Raw genomic sequence first — 16,395 nt, forward strand, 5'->3', positions numbered from 1 at the left:
TGTCAGATTCAAATTATTTCTGTGACCATTGTGGGTTTTTCTGTTATTAAACGAGGGGTACCAACAATTTTGACCACGTGTGTAGTATAATTGTACCAACAACAGCCCCCATATAGTATGATGGTTCACTTCATAGCCCCCTACATAGTATGACTGTCCACCTCAGAGTCCCCCGTTTAGTATGATAGACCCTCCAACAGCCTCCTATGTAGAATGATGGTCCCCCGAACAGTACACTATATAGTTTGGTGGTCCACCCCACAGCCCCTTATATGCTATGATGGTCCATCTCACAGCACCCTACATAGTGTGATGGTTCCCCCTCAAATAAAAAAAAAATCCCTATACTCGCCTAATCCAGACTCCTCATCATCCACAGTGTCTTTCAACTCTTCTATCCATTCTCACAATGGACACTAGCCGCACAATGCAGTGATGTCATTGCACCGCTGATGTTCCCTGCTTGGTACTGGCCTCCAGCAGGCCACAGACAGACTTGAAACAGCCAGCGACTTTGTGCTCCGTCACAACTGTTAACAGTATGAGTGTCTTGAGAACACCGATTCTGTAAACAACGCAGCAGACAAGGAGGCCCATGACCAGACAGGCCCTTCTGGCATTTGCCAGAAATGCCAGATGGCCAGTCCGGCCCCATAGCTGCATGATTTGCGGTTGGTGGACAGGCTGACTACATGTGAGGAATGCCTGATTGTTACGAATTTGACACATGCATTCAGGCATGCAAATCATGCAGCTAGGTCGACACAAACTAAATCTCCGAGCAAGCTAAAATTCTTGGAGAACACCCGAGCATGCTCGGGAAAACCCGAGCAACGAGTATACTCACTCATCACTAGTTCTGTGTGCATTCTCTCTAGTGTCATTACTGGACTCTCTCGTTTAAGTGTCTCGTGCACTCCTGTGTCATATCCTTGGTTCGTATTGGCGGTCACGTCCCACTATTCAGTTTGCTGTTCTTTACTATATTATGCTGTGCACCTCGTTTCAATTGCAGAAATATCTGTGTTATATCTGCAGCTTGTTCTCAGACTGATTTTATCCCACGCTAGATTTGCTAGACCATTTTGTCGTAATCTATCTGGATTTTGTTTTTCTTGGATTCTTTGCAGGAGCATCAAGAACATGTTAAGACTGTTTTAAGACGCCTGAAAGAAAATCATCTCTACATCAAGCCTGAGAAATGTGAGTTCCATCGCACAAAGATTCAGCTTCTAGGCCAAAGGGGCTTAACATGGAGGCAAGTAAGATTCAGGCGCTTCTTAATTGGCCCGCACCTAAAAATGTCAAAGAGGTACAACATCCATGTGCTTTTTTCTCTCATAAACTTTCTGCTGTGGAAAAGAATTATGATGTGGGAGATTAAGAGCTCCTAGCCATCATTGCTGCATTTAAGGAATGGAGGCACAATCTGCAGGGGGCAGCACAACAAGTTATTGTGCTCACGGATCATTGTAACCTGGAATTTTTGAGGTTTGCTAGATGTCTTTCTCCACGTCAGGCTCATTGAAGTTTGTTTTTGAACCAATTTAATTTTGTCATTTCGTACCACCCAGGTTCACGTGATGAGAAAGCGGATGCTTTATCCTGAATCCATGCCACGGATTCCGTACCTGGGACCCCGTCCAATACCATTTTGTCTGATTCCAAGTTTGTCGGAGTCATCCAAAATAAGACTTATGGAAGACTATTAAGGAGGCCTTGCTAACCCATCTGATGATGTGAACTTTGTGAACTTGATTCTCAAGAACGGTATGTGGGTTCGGGATCAACATCTTTATGTTCCGGAGGTCATAAGGCTGTATGTCCTCAAGTATGTCCATGACTCCAAGTTGGCTGGTCATCGGGGGGTACAGAAGACACAGGAGTTCCTGGGCCATTTCTTTTGGTGGTCTACTTGTCTGAAGGACGTGAAGAGCTACGTTCTCTCTTGTGAGGTATCGGCATGCTTTAAGACTCCTCGTGTATCACCTACTTGATTACTGCAACCACTGTCCGTCCCCTCTTACTCTTCGGGGTCTATTTCTATGGACCTTATAGTGGAATTGCCCACCTCTGGGGGAAAGAACTCTATTCTGGTAGTGGTAGATCGCCTTACGAAAGCTGCTCACTTCATTCCTTGCACTGGTCTTCCCTCAGCTTCTGGAAAGGATTTTGTTCTGTGCTTGGTATCAATGTCTGTCTGTCCTCAGCGTATCATCCGCAGACCAATGGGCAGACAGAACGGACTAATCAGACTCTGGAGCAGTACCTTTGGTGTTACATCATCCACTCCACTGGTTGAAGTTCCTTCCTCTAGCAGAGATCTTGTATAATAACTCGAAGAATGCATCCACTAAGGTAACACCCTTCTTTGCCAATCAGGGTTTTCATCCTAGCATTCTTCCCAGATCCCCGATTGGGAAGAATCAGTAGATGAGAAGTTGGAGGAAGATAAGATGAAATCTGGAAACTCTGAAAGAATTGCTATCTACTGCACATTAGAGATACAAGAGATCTGCTGATAGGTTCCGAAGACCTGCACCTCTGCTTAAGGTAGACGACTCTGTGTGGTTATCCAGGAAGAATTTGAAATTGAATGTTTTGTCACAGAAGCTGGGACAAAAGTTCATCAGTCCTCTCAAGATCTCTGGGATCATGAGCTCCATTGCCTGTCGTCGGAAGTTGCCAAGACTATGAAGGTACATCCTGTGCTTCATGTCTCCTTATTAAAACCCATGTCTCCGAATACCTTTCAGGATCGTATTATGCCTCCTGCTCAGCCTGTGTTAGTGGATGTGCATGAACAATTTATTGTGGAGAAGATTCTGGACTCTAGGATCTGCAGGAATCAGCTGCAGTACCTCATCAAGTGGCAAGGATATCCGTCTGAGATTACTCTGGTTCACCAGAAACATCCTGAAAAACCTGGTCCCGGATCGTCCTGAGGCCGCTTCTAAAGTGGGAGTAATGTAAGGATTCTGGATTTACCATTGAGCCTGTTTGCCCTTGTCCGAGATGAAGTCTTGTGCCTCGCCCTGTCATGGAACTTCGTGTCCTGTTATTGGAGTCCAGGTCAGGTGTTCTTCTGTGCCTGAGTTTTTGTGCTGTTGGCTCCTGAGCTTCTGCCTGTTTGCTGGTGAACTCCCTGCTGCTGCTGCTTGTTACTCGGTGGTCTGCCTCGCCACGTTCAGCTGCCTTCCGTCTTCTGTATGCGCCTGGATCCTGACCGGGGTTGCATACTGACCGGAACACTAGGGTGTAGCCATTCGCTTCTGGAACTGCTGCGGTCATTAAGAAGTGCTAACTTTTTTAGACCTTCTTGGACTTTGTCTGTTGGGCTGTGGTGCGGGACTTGAGCGGACTTTTCAGCCCTTAAAGGTACCTTTAGAGGCCTTCCCCTGTCAACGCTCCACCTGCGTATTATTGGACTTCCACAAACAAGTGCCCTGCGCACTTGTGATCGAGTTATTGCTGGACTCCCTTGTTTAAGTTCTGTGTGCATTCTCACTAGTGTCATTACTGGACTCTCTTGTTTAAGTGTCTCGTGCACTCCTGTGTCATATCCTTGCAGACTGGTTCGTATTGGCACCCCGATATTCAGTTTGCTGTTCTTTACTATATTGTGCTGTGCACTTCGCTTCAATTGCTGGAATATCTGTGTTAGTTTTGCGTGCATTTCTATTTTGTTAAGTACACTTGTTTGCTGCAGCTTTGGTCTCAGACTCATTTTATCCCACGTGATCAGATTCCTTAGTACCTACTTAATTGCTACAGGAAGTAAGGAAGGAAGGAGGGAAGGAAGGAGAGACAGGAAAAAAGGAGAGACAGGAAGGAAGGAAGAAAGGAAGGAGAGACAGGAAGGAAGGAAAGAGAGGCAGGAAAGAAGGAAGGAAGGAGAGACAGGGAGGAAGGAATACAAGAAGATAATGAGATACAGTAATGAAAAAGACAGAAATGAAGGAAAAATAGGGGATAGAAGAACAGAAAAATGATAATAGAGTGAAGGAAGCAGAGATCCATTGATGAAAAGTTGGTCTTTCCATCCAGCCTCCCATAGTCGATCCCTCATTGTAGGGATACAGTGATACAATGTAAGCGGAGGATGGCATTACCTGAGTCATGTATATTTTTTTGGTAACTTTATTATCTCTTTAACACCAGAATTTATTCAAACAATAACACAGAAAATGGATGAAATGGGAGTTTGCTATTGATTTCCCACATTTAAGATTTCAGCTGAGAGTCAGCACTCTTCCCCAGGACAGGAGACTTCTGTTCGCTGCAGCGTACATTGCTATGAAGTGATGCAGACATTAGAGGAACGTGCTATGTGTTAGTAATGATGGACTTGGAGGCTGTTTTTCTGTCGCTTCAGTTTTATTGGAGCGCTGGACCAAGCTTTGGAAAATAAAATTGAAATAAGCCACAAAGCCGTTTTCTGGATGTCTTCCAGTGTAATATACTGCAGGGCGAACAGCGGCACCAGTTATCCCCAATACTATGGAAATGATGTCACTTTATGAGTTAGCCAACAATGGAGGACACCAAATCCTCATCTGCCCTGAACATTTACTGGCTGTGACCTCTGCAGAATATTTAAGTGCGAAATGAAATATTTAGGAAGCTTTTAATTATTCTATACTAATTACATCATGATAATATTGTAGCATAATAAACTGCAAAAGTTAGCTACATCTTCATAGTAATGTAACTCTGCACCATATGTCGTAGAAGAAATAAGGTATGCAGGGCAAAAAGAAGATTAATGTTCCCCAAAGGTCTTTTTTTTTAACCTTTTCATTGCAAACTGTAAATAAACAAAATAACAAATTATCATAAAACAATAATAAAAAGACATAAAGGGTATAATAAAAAAGCATAAAAAAGTAATAAAAAACACATAAACATATAATAACAAAAATATAATTAAAATGACAAAAATATAATAAAATAACAAATATAATAAAACTTAAAAAGTTTAATCAAAATAACTAAACGATTACAATTCATAAATAAATAAACTATGAATAAACTGGTAATAAGTCTCTTCTTAAGTTCAGAGCTGTATTGGTTTAATGGAGCATCTAGAAAGGGATTGTCCTACTCCTTCAGAGTCCATAAGAACTAGATTTCCAAAAGCATGGCACCTTGTATCTCCACCTGCGCAGTAGAGTCTCATCTCCTGTTATACTGGAAAGCTATGGACACCTTGTATCTGCACCTGTGCCAATGAGTCTCAGTTACTGTTATATTGGGCAGCAATGGACACCTTGTATCTGTACTGGCACAGTAGAATCTCAGCCACTGCTTGTCAGTACAGTAGAGTCTTCGCTACCACTACATTCTGAGCCTATGAACACCTTGTATCTTCATCCTTGCTGGTAATTTTTTATTGCTGGTGAAGTATAAATCTCAAATTTCTGTCCGCTATTTCATCTTTCTTCTCAGCTAGATTTCTAAAACTTAATATGGATAAAACAGAATTTATCATGTTTCCTCCATCTCACTTAATCCCGAAACAAACCTATCCAAGCTCGCTGAATTGGGGTAACCCTGTACTGATTTCTCCTTCAAACCAGACATCCAAGCCCTTTCCACTTCCTTTCGACTCCAACTCAAAAATATGTCCCAGATCTGTACATTCCTCAACCGAGAATCTGAAAAAACGTTAGTGCATGTCATCATCATCTCCCACCTCAACTACTACAACCTCCTGTTTTGTGGCCTCCTTTCTAACTATCTTGCACTGCTACAAACTATCCTAAATTCTGCTGCCCTAAAAATCCACTTATCCCCTCACTATTCCCCAACCTCTCCTCTTTGCCAATCCCTGTCCTGTCTCCCCATTGCCCAGAGACTCCAGTTCAAAACACTAACCATGGCAAGGCCATCCACAACCTGTCTCCTCCATACATCTGTGACCTCGTCTCCTGGTACTTATCTGCACGCAACCTTCGATCCTCACAAGATCTCCTTCTCTACTCCCCTCTTATCTACTGTTCCCACAATCACATACAATCACATCTCCCATGCATCTTCCTTACTCTGAAACTCTGTACCCCAAGATATCAGACTCTCACTTACCGTGGAAATCTTCCAAAGGAACCTGAAGAACCACCTCTTCCGACAAGCCTACAACCTGCAGTAACCATCGTTCCATCATACCGTTGCCTCCCTTGTAGACTGTGAGCTTTCACGGACAGGCTCCTCTTTCCTCCAGTACCATTTGGTGACTCGTTTTGTTCAAGATTATTGTACTTATTTTTGCTATGTGTACCCCTTTTTACATGTAAAGCGCCATGGAATAAGTGGCGCTATAATAATAATAATAACAGCTGCCACGATAATGGAAACACTGATGGGCAGCCAGGAGTTTTAACTCATGGGCTCTCAAAATCCTTTATGCATTTTAGTTTTCCTTTTGCAATAATAATGTCAACTTTGAATTGATTTCGCATTTTTTTTTTAAATGGCAGATGTGACAGAGTCACTGATAATGTGGTACAGGAGACATATGTTTCACTACGCCTAATGGCGTCTGTGATATAAAATCCAGAGTTTTATTTCCTCCGGCACAGTAAGTTTTGCGAGGGTTAATTTAACCTATGTTATGGGCTGGTTTTTAGGGGGACATTCATAGAGTGGATGGGAGAATGTTCCTCCATATCTCTGTAATAACGTGCAGGTGCTGAGTATGTCACCACACGACAGAGACAGACCAAAAGTTAAAGGGTTTATTTACAGTACAAGGGTCAAAATCTCCTCACAGGGAGATAACAGTGGGGGATAAACTGGCAAGGTAATGTTGAGTTAATGGTTTATGAAATCTAGGCAAAGTTATCAAACAGTAATTAATGGGTGCTAGTGCCACTTATCAGTCTGAAGAAATCTTGCTTGAAGGGTTGTCTTCTCCAACGTAGGCGCCGACAGCAGCGGCACTTGTAGTCTCTGTGGTCTCTGCAAACGCTGTAGTCTCTGTAAACGCTGTAGTCTCTGTGGTCTCTGTACCTGCTGTAGTCTCTGTTAGAGGGTAACCGGAGTCTCTGGGGTTAAAGAGGAAGACAGGGGGGACACTGGGCCAAACTGGGTCTCCCCCGCTCTGAGTCTGCTTTACAATGAACAATGCTCAATCTCTTAAGTCTCTCTGCTGGAATCAGGGTCTCTGACCTGTCACCGCGGGCAATGGGGCTGCACGCGCGGGTCTCCGTCTCTGCACGGTCAGGAGGACATCTTCCTCTAGTCAATGGGGACTCTGCATACACGTACTCACAGACAGCGAAATTTATGTCATGTCGTCCTGTCTTATCCCTCTGACCGGGAGTTCTCTCTCTTCTCTTGCGTGCAGCTGCGACCTGCTCTGTCTCCTGCACACACTTCTCCCTTGCTACTGACAGGGCCATGAGGCAGTCAGTCCAGGTCCAAAAGTCTTCCCCCTGGCAACCCTGCTGCCCAGCAATATGGTTCCGGGCACGGAGCAGAGGAGGTAACCCCCTTCTGATTCTTCTTGTGCTTCACCCCCTTACATCTTCACCTACAGAGCTGGCACCACTGTGTGCTGTCAAGACCTTGGTGATGTCACAGTCATGTAATCAGTCACGTGATTGAGGATTCACATGGTCTGGGCTTAAATGGCTGAAAGAAAGAGCTTGCAGTGTTCAGTGTGTGGGCCTGGAGAAGGAGTGCTTCAGGAAAGTGTTGCTTGGACTAGTGAACCTGAACAGTGTGTGTTCTGCCAGACGTGAGCGGGAGGAACCCTTCTCACAGAAGGACTGTGTTTGTCCTGCCACCATTTTGTTTTGTTCTCCTGTTTTGCCCAGAGGGCTTTATTTTCTTTACTAGACCTTGGTTTAGGCTGCCTACAATAAATCAAGTAGAGCCACCACTGGGGGGAGTCCTAGATCCCAAGGGGTCACTGAGGGGTTGTCAAAAGTCACAGGGAGAGACTTGCTTTGCTGGAGATGTCGCCCGAAGAGATGGACTGCAGACTAGGGAGGCGCTGCTCCTACTATGCATATCCTACCTGCAGTGTGGACTCCAGAGAGAGTCCGCAGTGATGTCCTGTGACCATAAATGTAGTGCAGGTGACAGGACTGTTAGACCTCAAGGAGCTTGGTGATCCTGATAAGGGCTACACTTCCCCGCCAGTTGGTCCCAGGGAAAAACGTGGGTGTCTGCTGTATCCACAGGGACACCAAGGACTATCCCGTTGCTAGAGTGACTATAAAAACTAACTGTGGGGTTGAGTTGCATGAGGTCGAGGTGGTTAAGGATTTGCTACACCCGGTGATAATAGGGTGGGACTTTAGCCTATTCTGGGACTTCTGGGGGAAGTCTGGATTACCAAGTGAGGGAACTTCGTCGCAGTTGGAAGTGGATTAATTTCCCTTGTGTGTCCTGACTGATGACGAGGGCGAGACAGTGACCAGTGAGGCTGAGATTCCTGAACTGGGGGTTTCTGGTGGAAATTTTGGGACTGCTCAGATGTGGGATCTTACTCTAAAAGGGGGCTGGAAAATGTGACAGTGATAAATGTGGTTGCCCAAGAGCTGGAGGCTGACACTAGGCTTCCACATTTTGCATTAAATGGAGAGCAGCTGTATCCGGTCACTAAGCTGATAGATGAAGTGGTAGAGCAGTTGTTAGTACCAGGTTCCTACAGGTCGTAGGGTCTTAGACCTGGCCCAGTCCCATATCTTGGGTGGACATTTGGGAGTAGACAAAACACAAGAACGGATCCTTAGGAGGTTCTACTGGCCTGGGAATCACAGGGAGATTGTTAACTATTGACGGTCCTGCCATACTTGTCGGCTTACTGCCCCCGTGTCCCATTTCCGAAGTCCCCTACTGCCATTTCCCATTATAGAGGTCCCATTTGACAGGATTGCCATGGACCTTGTGGGGCCCCTTGATAAGTCCTCCAGAGGGCACCAATACATTCTAATGGTGATGGACTATGCAACACGATACCCGGAGGCGGTACTTCCTGAACCTGAACAGAGTGTGTTCTGCCAGCCGTGAGGAGGAGGAACCCTGCTCACAGAAGGACTGTGTTTGTTCTGCCACCATTTTGCTTTGTTTTCCTGTTTTTGCCCAGAGGACTTTATTTTCTTTACTACACCTTGATTTATGCTGCCTACAATAAACCAAAGGAAGTTCTTAAAGCCGCATTGTACCCATGTCTACCTTCGTGTGCACCCGAGTGAGCCACTCTACCACACAGTGTACATGATAAAATAATTAAAAAATGCAAAGTAGTTATAATTCCCTGTCACTCCACCGCGAGTGTTTTGATGGTCTCCAATGGGACAGGAAGTGATGACATCCAATTCTGATCCCATGCAGCCAATCACAGGCCACAGCAATCTGGTGATCTTTTTTGAGACAGCTACTTGGGGGTCTTTCAGGGGGATGGAGAAGTTGGCCACAATCCTTTGTATATTGTATAGTGGAATAAAATGTATGCCCTGGATGAGGCGTGGTTTTCTCAAAAAGGTGAAGGGGTTTCAAAGTAGCTTATAAACCAGTTTAAAACACAATATAAATGCCACATTATTAATAATAATATATAATATTGCTACTTTATATATGTACTTTATTACTATATATCTTTTGATACTGTTGCTAATCTAGAAGTTCACTCACTAGTCACTACTACACGGTGCATGAGCCTAATACACTTTTGCCCATACCGAGCCACATGCTGTAAAGAATATTGTAATGAGGCATATGCCACCTAGTGGCTGCAACTCCTAGTGCATTTTTGCATCAGAAATTATCTCATACACCAGGCTTTATGACAGATCTGGGATCACTGCCTATGCAGAGGTGTATCTTGGCTTTCCGGCTCCGAGGGCAAGAATTCAGTTTGGAGACCCCCCCTCCCAAAGTACACTGAATCCTGACAGTGAGTATGTTACACGCTGTTAGGATTGGCTACAGGGCTTCATTTTATAATTAATAGATTTGTCCTGGTTTGAGATGAAAGTCTGCAGTCACTCTATGTGACTGCAGGCTTCTGAATTCTCACAGCACATGCACTGCACACTTTTAGGATTCTCCTTTGCTGGTGGCACGAGTGGGCACAAGAATGAGGTTTGTATACTTCTGGCCACATGCTGACTAGACGTGTCCGGCCTCGCTCAATTCATTTTCATTGAGTGAGGCCTTACATGTCTAATCGGCACGGGACCTCATGTATGCAAATCGCCAGGACTAGAGAATCCTGACCGTGTGCAGGGCGACCTATGAGAATTCAGAAGTCTGCACTTACATAGTATGACTGCAAACTCATTACAAACTAGGACAACCCCTTTAATGTTCCTAACATAAATAAAAATAGGAGAAACAGTATCACTAAATATTTTTCCATCCAGGTACCTGATAGATGACGTTGTCTCTCATTGGGGTTGTTCTCTTTCTTCATGGTGTCCAAACTCCATGATTACTTATCTCTTTCACAGCCCGTCTCTGCAGACTTCCATCTTCTCCGGTCTTGTGCAGCACATTCCTACAGTATGCCCTTTAATATAGCAATGTCATTATAATGCTCCTGAATAAAAATATCTGCCCTACATTGAGCCCTGAATAAATCATTGCCCCTCACTATATTTCCTGCACAAAATATGACCCCCACACTGACCCTCTTGTACATTCCCTCGACATTGCCCCACTCCTTTCCATACTTGGCCCCCTCTTCACACTGTGTCCCCTGATAGTGCCCAGTCTCTATATTGTGCACCCTCGTTACACTCCCCCTCCTTGGCTTACTGCCCCTGCTTGCTGTGCCCTTACACTGTTCCCCATGCTACTCCTCCCACACCCAACCCATCAGCCTTGCTCCCCATACTGTGTCCACATACATTTTTCCCCTCACTACTCATACTGTGTCTGCACCCATCCCCTCACTCGATCCCCATACTGTGTCTGCATACATTCTCCCTTCTCTCCCCATACTGCGTTCACACCCATCCTCCCCATTTTGTGTCCGTACCTATCCCCCGCTCACCATACTGTATCTGCACCCATCTCACCTCATACATTTCCCCCTCACTCCTCATACTGTGTCTGCAGCAATCCCCCCACTCGCCTTACTATGGCCACACTCATCCCCTCATACTGTTTCCTCATACATGCCCCCCATCACCCTCTGACTCCACATAGTTTGTCTTCAAAATTCTCCCACTCCCCATATTGTGCCTGCCCCTGTCCCTTCCTTGCTCCCCAAACTTGTGTCCTCAAATCTTCTCCCTATTGCAAAAAAAAGAGGGAGACAAAAAAGCGCAATAGGGTCTTATCCACGTTACAAAAGTATATCATGAAATATGCTCACCTGGTTAGGATGAGATAAGAGCGTGTAGGTAGCGTCTGCTGCAGATCCACAGGTCTTCAGCGACCAAAGAAATCATGAATCCAAAGGGAGTTTGTAGCTATATTCCGCGCTGCCGCTTTAGACAAATTCCAGGAGAATGCTGTATGATTGCAGTGGTTTTATTCTACGCGTTTCAGGGGTCTCATGCCCCCTTCATCAGGAAATACCACAAATACATACAGGTATCACAAACATAAATAGCATTTTTTGATTAAATTTTCGTTTACAAAACAGATAATCAAAAAATCTTTTAAAATACGTATTCTTTTGTAATATATCTTAGGTTTACTGTTAATCATGTGGTGTCATTGAACTTTGACACTGCACCATCTGACTTGTTGGCACTCATTTTTTTGAAATCCAGCATCCTTTCAAACCTATTTATGTCTGTGATACCTGTATGTATTTGTGGTATTTCCTGATGAAGGGGGCATGAGACCCCTGAAACGCGTAGAATAAAACCACTGCAATCATACAGCATTCTCCTGGAATTTGTCTAAGGCGGCAGCGCGGAATATAGCTACAAACTCCCTTTGGATTCATCAAATCTTCTCCTTGTTACACTCATCTTCCCCAGCTCCATCACACTAAATCTCCCCCACTAAATCACCATCCTCCCCCACACTAAATATCCCCTACACTAAATATCCCCCACCCCCTCATTAAATCTCCCCCACCCCTCCCCACTCCCCAACACACTAAATCTTTCCACACAGTAAACCCCCAACATTAAATCCCCCCTCCCAGTTACATTTAATCTTTGGTGTCTTCAGCTCCATTGCTCTGGAGCACTTACCACCAATGTTCTTCACACCTCTGCGCGCCAGTGAGTGACATCAGCAATGTGATCACTGCTGGCGTAGCTCTGACTCAGCAGTCAGGGCTTCAATTGAACTCATGTCTAAAATTGTTCACTGGATGTCGACTCGGAAAATGGACGAATCCCAGTGTTGAGGCAGCAAAATGTAGCTGCTGGGGGAGACACCTTGGACTGCCTCATTGGCGTCCTTTCTGTTCCCGGGGCAGATGCCCCTCCCGCCTCTGTGCCCGTGTTTCTGAGCCCATTATATAGTAAGGATCAGATCTGGTAATATCCTCTTCAGAGAGAAAGAGGAGTAGAACTCCAATGCCACCTACTGGACTTACCAATCCTAAAAGTCCTTATTGACACTTTAACAAGCCTTGACACATGACTTAGGATAAGAAGCCAAACCAAACCTGACGTAGGATAACAAGCAAAACCAGCTAAAAAACCTCCCATTTAGATAAGTAGTCATAGAGCACGGCTCTCCTCACAGCAATTGCTCAATCCATAGTATAATATATATCAGAAGAAGTTGGTACTCAGTTGATGTAGGAAAAAGATGATTTATTTGCAATCCACAGTGACCATTTATGACGTATCCGTGTCAGTTTAGACCTTCTTCAGATATACGGATTGCCATAGAAGAATATAGGACTCAATGCTGAAACTATATACAGGATACAAAAGTCTAGAAAATGGGACTATGACTAAAGGTATGGCACTCATAGAAGTCAGCATGTTGACTTCTATGGGTGCCATACCTTTAGCGGTATTTCCACTTTCTAGACACACTATATCTCACATATAGTTTCAGCATTGAGTCTTATATTCTTTTATGGCAATCTATATAGCTGAAGGTCTAAACTGAGACTGAAATGTCATATGTTCACTGTAGATTGCAAATAAATCATCTTTTTTTCTACATCATCTAAGTGCCAAGTTCTTTATAGATCTCATATACATAAGTCAGACATCCTGCTTTGGACTGATGAGTGGCAAACTCCTGAAACATAACTAAAAATGCAGTCATTATGTTGGCAAGACCATAACTATGTAGAATACATTTGTATAATCTGTTCCACCATGTTGGGGTTGAACTTTGTGGGTGTGTCACCCCTCTTATTATATACAATATATAAATTGTATTGTTTAATTGAACTTACATTATAGGGAAAAAGGCATTGTAGTACATCAAGCTCCTTTCCTCTAGTGTATAACCTCCAGCAATATTATCCCTCGTGTATAACATCCGGCCCCTAGCCTCATGTATAATGTCACAGCACAGTAATACAATATCTCGGTGCTAGGGGCTCCTTACCTATCCTTAAAGCTAAGGTTGCTCTATCTATCTCTGCTCCCCAGATTACTCCTGATGTTGAAGACGCCGTGGCCACCTGCCATACTAAACTCTGGAATTAGCCCTTATCTGTTCCCCTCCCACAACGAGAGAAGTGGGGAGTTGTGTATATAAATACACAAAACCACACTAACAAGGGAAGACGTACAGGGATAAATGAAAATACCAATCATACAAATATTCAATCACAAATAACAGAGTGGAACATCGGGACGTAAAGGGAGGAAAAAACAAATAGGAGAGGATGACAATGGGCACACAGACAAATCACCAAGCAACAGTCTCTTGAAAAACCTTCATAAACACCTCCTCAAACAACTAACACATCCAACTCCCGAATCAGGTTGCATATAACTAACTCTGGCTATGCCTGCTTTCCAGAAGGGAGTATATATAACACAGGGGATTGGAAAACACTGAACAGCTGATAACATCAAAGCAGAGAAGCCTCTGGGAGCTCTCATCAGAACAAATTAACACCTGCACTGTTAGGATAGTGAGGTGCATCTAATCAGTGCAGTAGTTGAGGAATGAGACAGTACAGTCTTCTGAGTCCTCTCTGCCCCCCCTGCCCCTGGTGTGTAACTTCCACCTCTCCGTCCCCCAGTGTATAACATCTAGCCCTGTTATGCCATCTGCCTTTAATAACATGCAACAGAATGCCCGGAGACCTCACTGATACTATCGTGGTCCTATAATAGTAGCCACTGGGCTAACAAATCTGTTCATGACATTGGCTGAGCAGTTGCATAAAGCCTTTCATCTCCATCCACAATGCAAATCTTCGGATGGAGTGGTGTAAAGCCGCCACCACTGGACTCTGGAGGAGACGTGTTCTGTGCAGTGATAGAGAAGTGTGATCTATCTAGCGTGTCATAAAGAAGGCTGGGTTTGGTGATTCCAGGAGAACGTTACCCCCTGACTACATTGTGCTCACTGTACAGATGGTGCAGGAGGATAACACTATGGGCTTGTTATCAAGGGGTGGCTTCAGCACCTCAGTCCCAATGAAAGTAAATCTTAATGCTTCAGCTTAAAATATTGTGGATAATTGTAGATTTAAGTTTTGTGGAAACAGTTTGGGGAAGACCCTTTTTTCCCCCCAAGTTCCATAAAGACATTCCTCGTGGAATATAATGCAGCCCCCTTCATAGACTATAATGCAGCCCCCCCTCATATACTATAATGCAGCCCCCGTCATAGGATATAATACAGCACCCCACAAAATATAATGCAACCCTCTCATTTAGTATAATGCAGCCCCCCCTCATATACTGTAATGCAGCCCCGTCATAGGATATAATACAGCACCCCACAAAATATAATGCAACCTCTCATTTAGTATAATGCAGCCCCCCCTCATATACTGTAATGCAGCCCCCGTCATAGGATATAATACAGCACCCCACAAAATGTAATGCAACCCTCTCATAAAGTATAATGCAGCCCCCAATAGAATTTAATGCAGCCCCCCTTATATAGTATAATGCAACCCCTCCACAGAATATAATGTAGCCCCTCAGAGTATAATGCAATCCCCTCATAAGGCAGCCTCCCATAGAATATACTGTAGCCCCCTCATAGGGCATAATGCAGCTCCCTCATATAGTATGATGTAGCCCCCTGAGAGAATAATGCAGCCCCCACACAGAATATAATGCAGCCCCCCTCATATAGTATAATGCAGCCCCTCCACAGAATATATTGCAACCCCCTCAGAGTATAAATTATCAGAGATGAAACAAATTGTATATAAAATCGTGTTTCAAGCACAAATTAAGATAAGATCCTATAAAAATATTGTGCAATAAAGACAAAAATAAAATATAGTATAATATATCAAAATTTTATTAAGTATACAATATTTTAAACAATAAGAATAAAATTAGCTGAGTAAAACGGAGCACGTTTGAAAAATATTTTTCATATAGTTAAACGACAGAGTAATTAAGTAAATATGCCCAAAGGAAATTTTTTTATATGTATATATAAATATATATACCGTAAATTAATTATTGCAAACACCTAAAAAAGATATGTAAAACAGGCCACAAAAATGTGAGTATAGTGATTGCTAAAATTAAGTATACAATGATGTGCACCAAAAAATCAAATCCACAAAAAATATAAATCTATTAATAAAATATATAAATATATAATTCATGTGAAAAAGTGCTATAGTGCATAAAATCAAGCACAAAAATGCTAATGTGCAAGAGAAATTTAATACTAAACACCTAATTAACCAGAGCACTACAAAGAGTGCTGCAGTGCGTAGAACTAAAGTGGAAGGTTCTGCAGTAAGAAATATATGCATAAATGTTATAAGAGCATAATTTACCAGGATCAAAATCGTGCTGCCGGGGGTCCCTACGCGCGTTTCGGCGCTTGCCTTCTTCCGGGGGGGGGGCATGTAGCCTTTACTTGATGGTTTGGAATGCAGACCGGAGCACTGCTAACAGACGGAAATGGAGTTCTGTACAGCATGGAAGCAATTTAGGATCCCCTAAGGCTAGGTTCACATTTGCGGTTGAGTCCGCAGTGTATCGTCCGCAACCGCAAATGCATGCAAAAAAGCATGCAAACGCATGCTAATGCATTTGCGGTTGCGTTCGATAGGCCAATGCTACTTCCAGGCGATTTTTTTTCACAAGCCAAGCCCAATGGGCATGTCTTATGTAAATTCTGGCGTGCGCAAATGCAAAGCGCATGCATGTCGTTGCACACGCTTGCATTCCCATAGATAGTAATGTATTTTTTTTACGCACTTCATCCGCAGTTATCCGCATGCAGATGGCTGCGGATATTTGATGCCACAAAAAATGCAACATGATGCGTTCGCCGCGTCCTGCCGCACAGTGAAAA

The 16,395-nt window shown here is 43.8% G+C and overlaps 1 long non-coding RNA gene across 1 annotated transcript in view; it reads left to right on the forward strand.

Moving 5' to 3' along the window:
* The window catches only part of LOC141101386 (uncharacterized), a 71,360-nt gene that overhangs the window by 29,436 nt on the left and 25,529 nt on the right, over window positions 1–16,395 (forward strand). The window contains exon 2 of the long non-coding RNA XR_012234962.1: window positions 1,131–1,203. This is a non-coding gene — a long non-coding RNA (uncharacterized lncRNA). The remainder of the gene's footprint in view (window positions 1–1,130; window positions 1,204–16,395) is intronic.

This window comes from Dendrobates tinctorius, unplaced genomic scaffold (genome assembly GCF_039654945.1).
Source record: "Dendrobates tinctorius isolate UK_male_01 unplaced genomic scaffold, ASM3965494v1 ptg000116l, whole genome shotgun sequence".
Taxonomy (NCBI): Eukaryota; Metazoa; Chordata; class Amphibia; order Anura; family Dendrobatidae; genus Dendrobates; species Dendrobates tinctorius.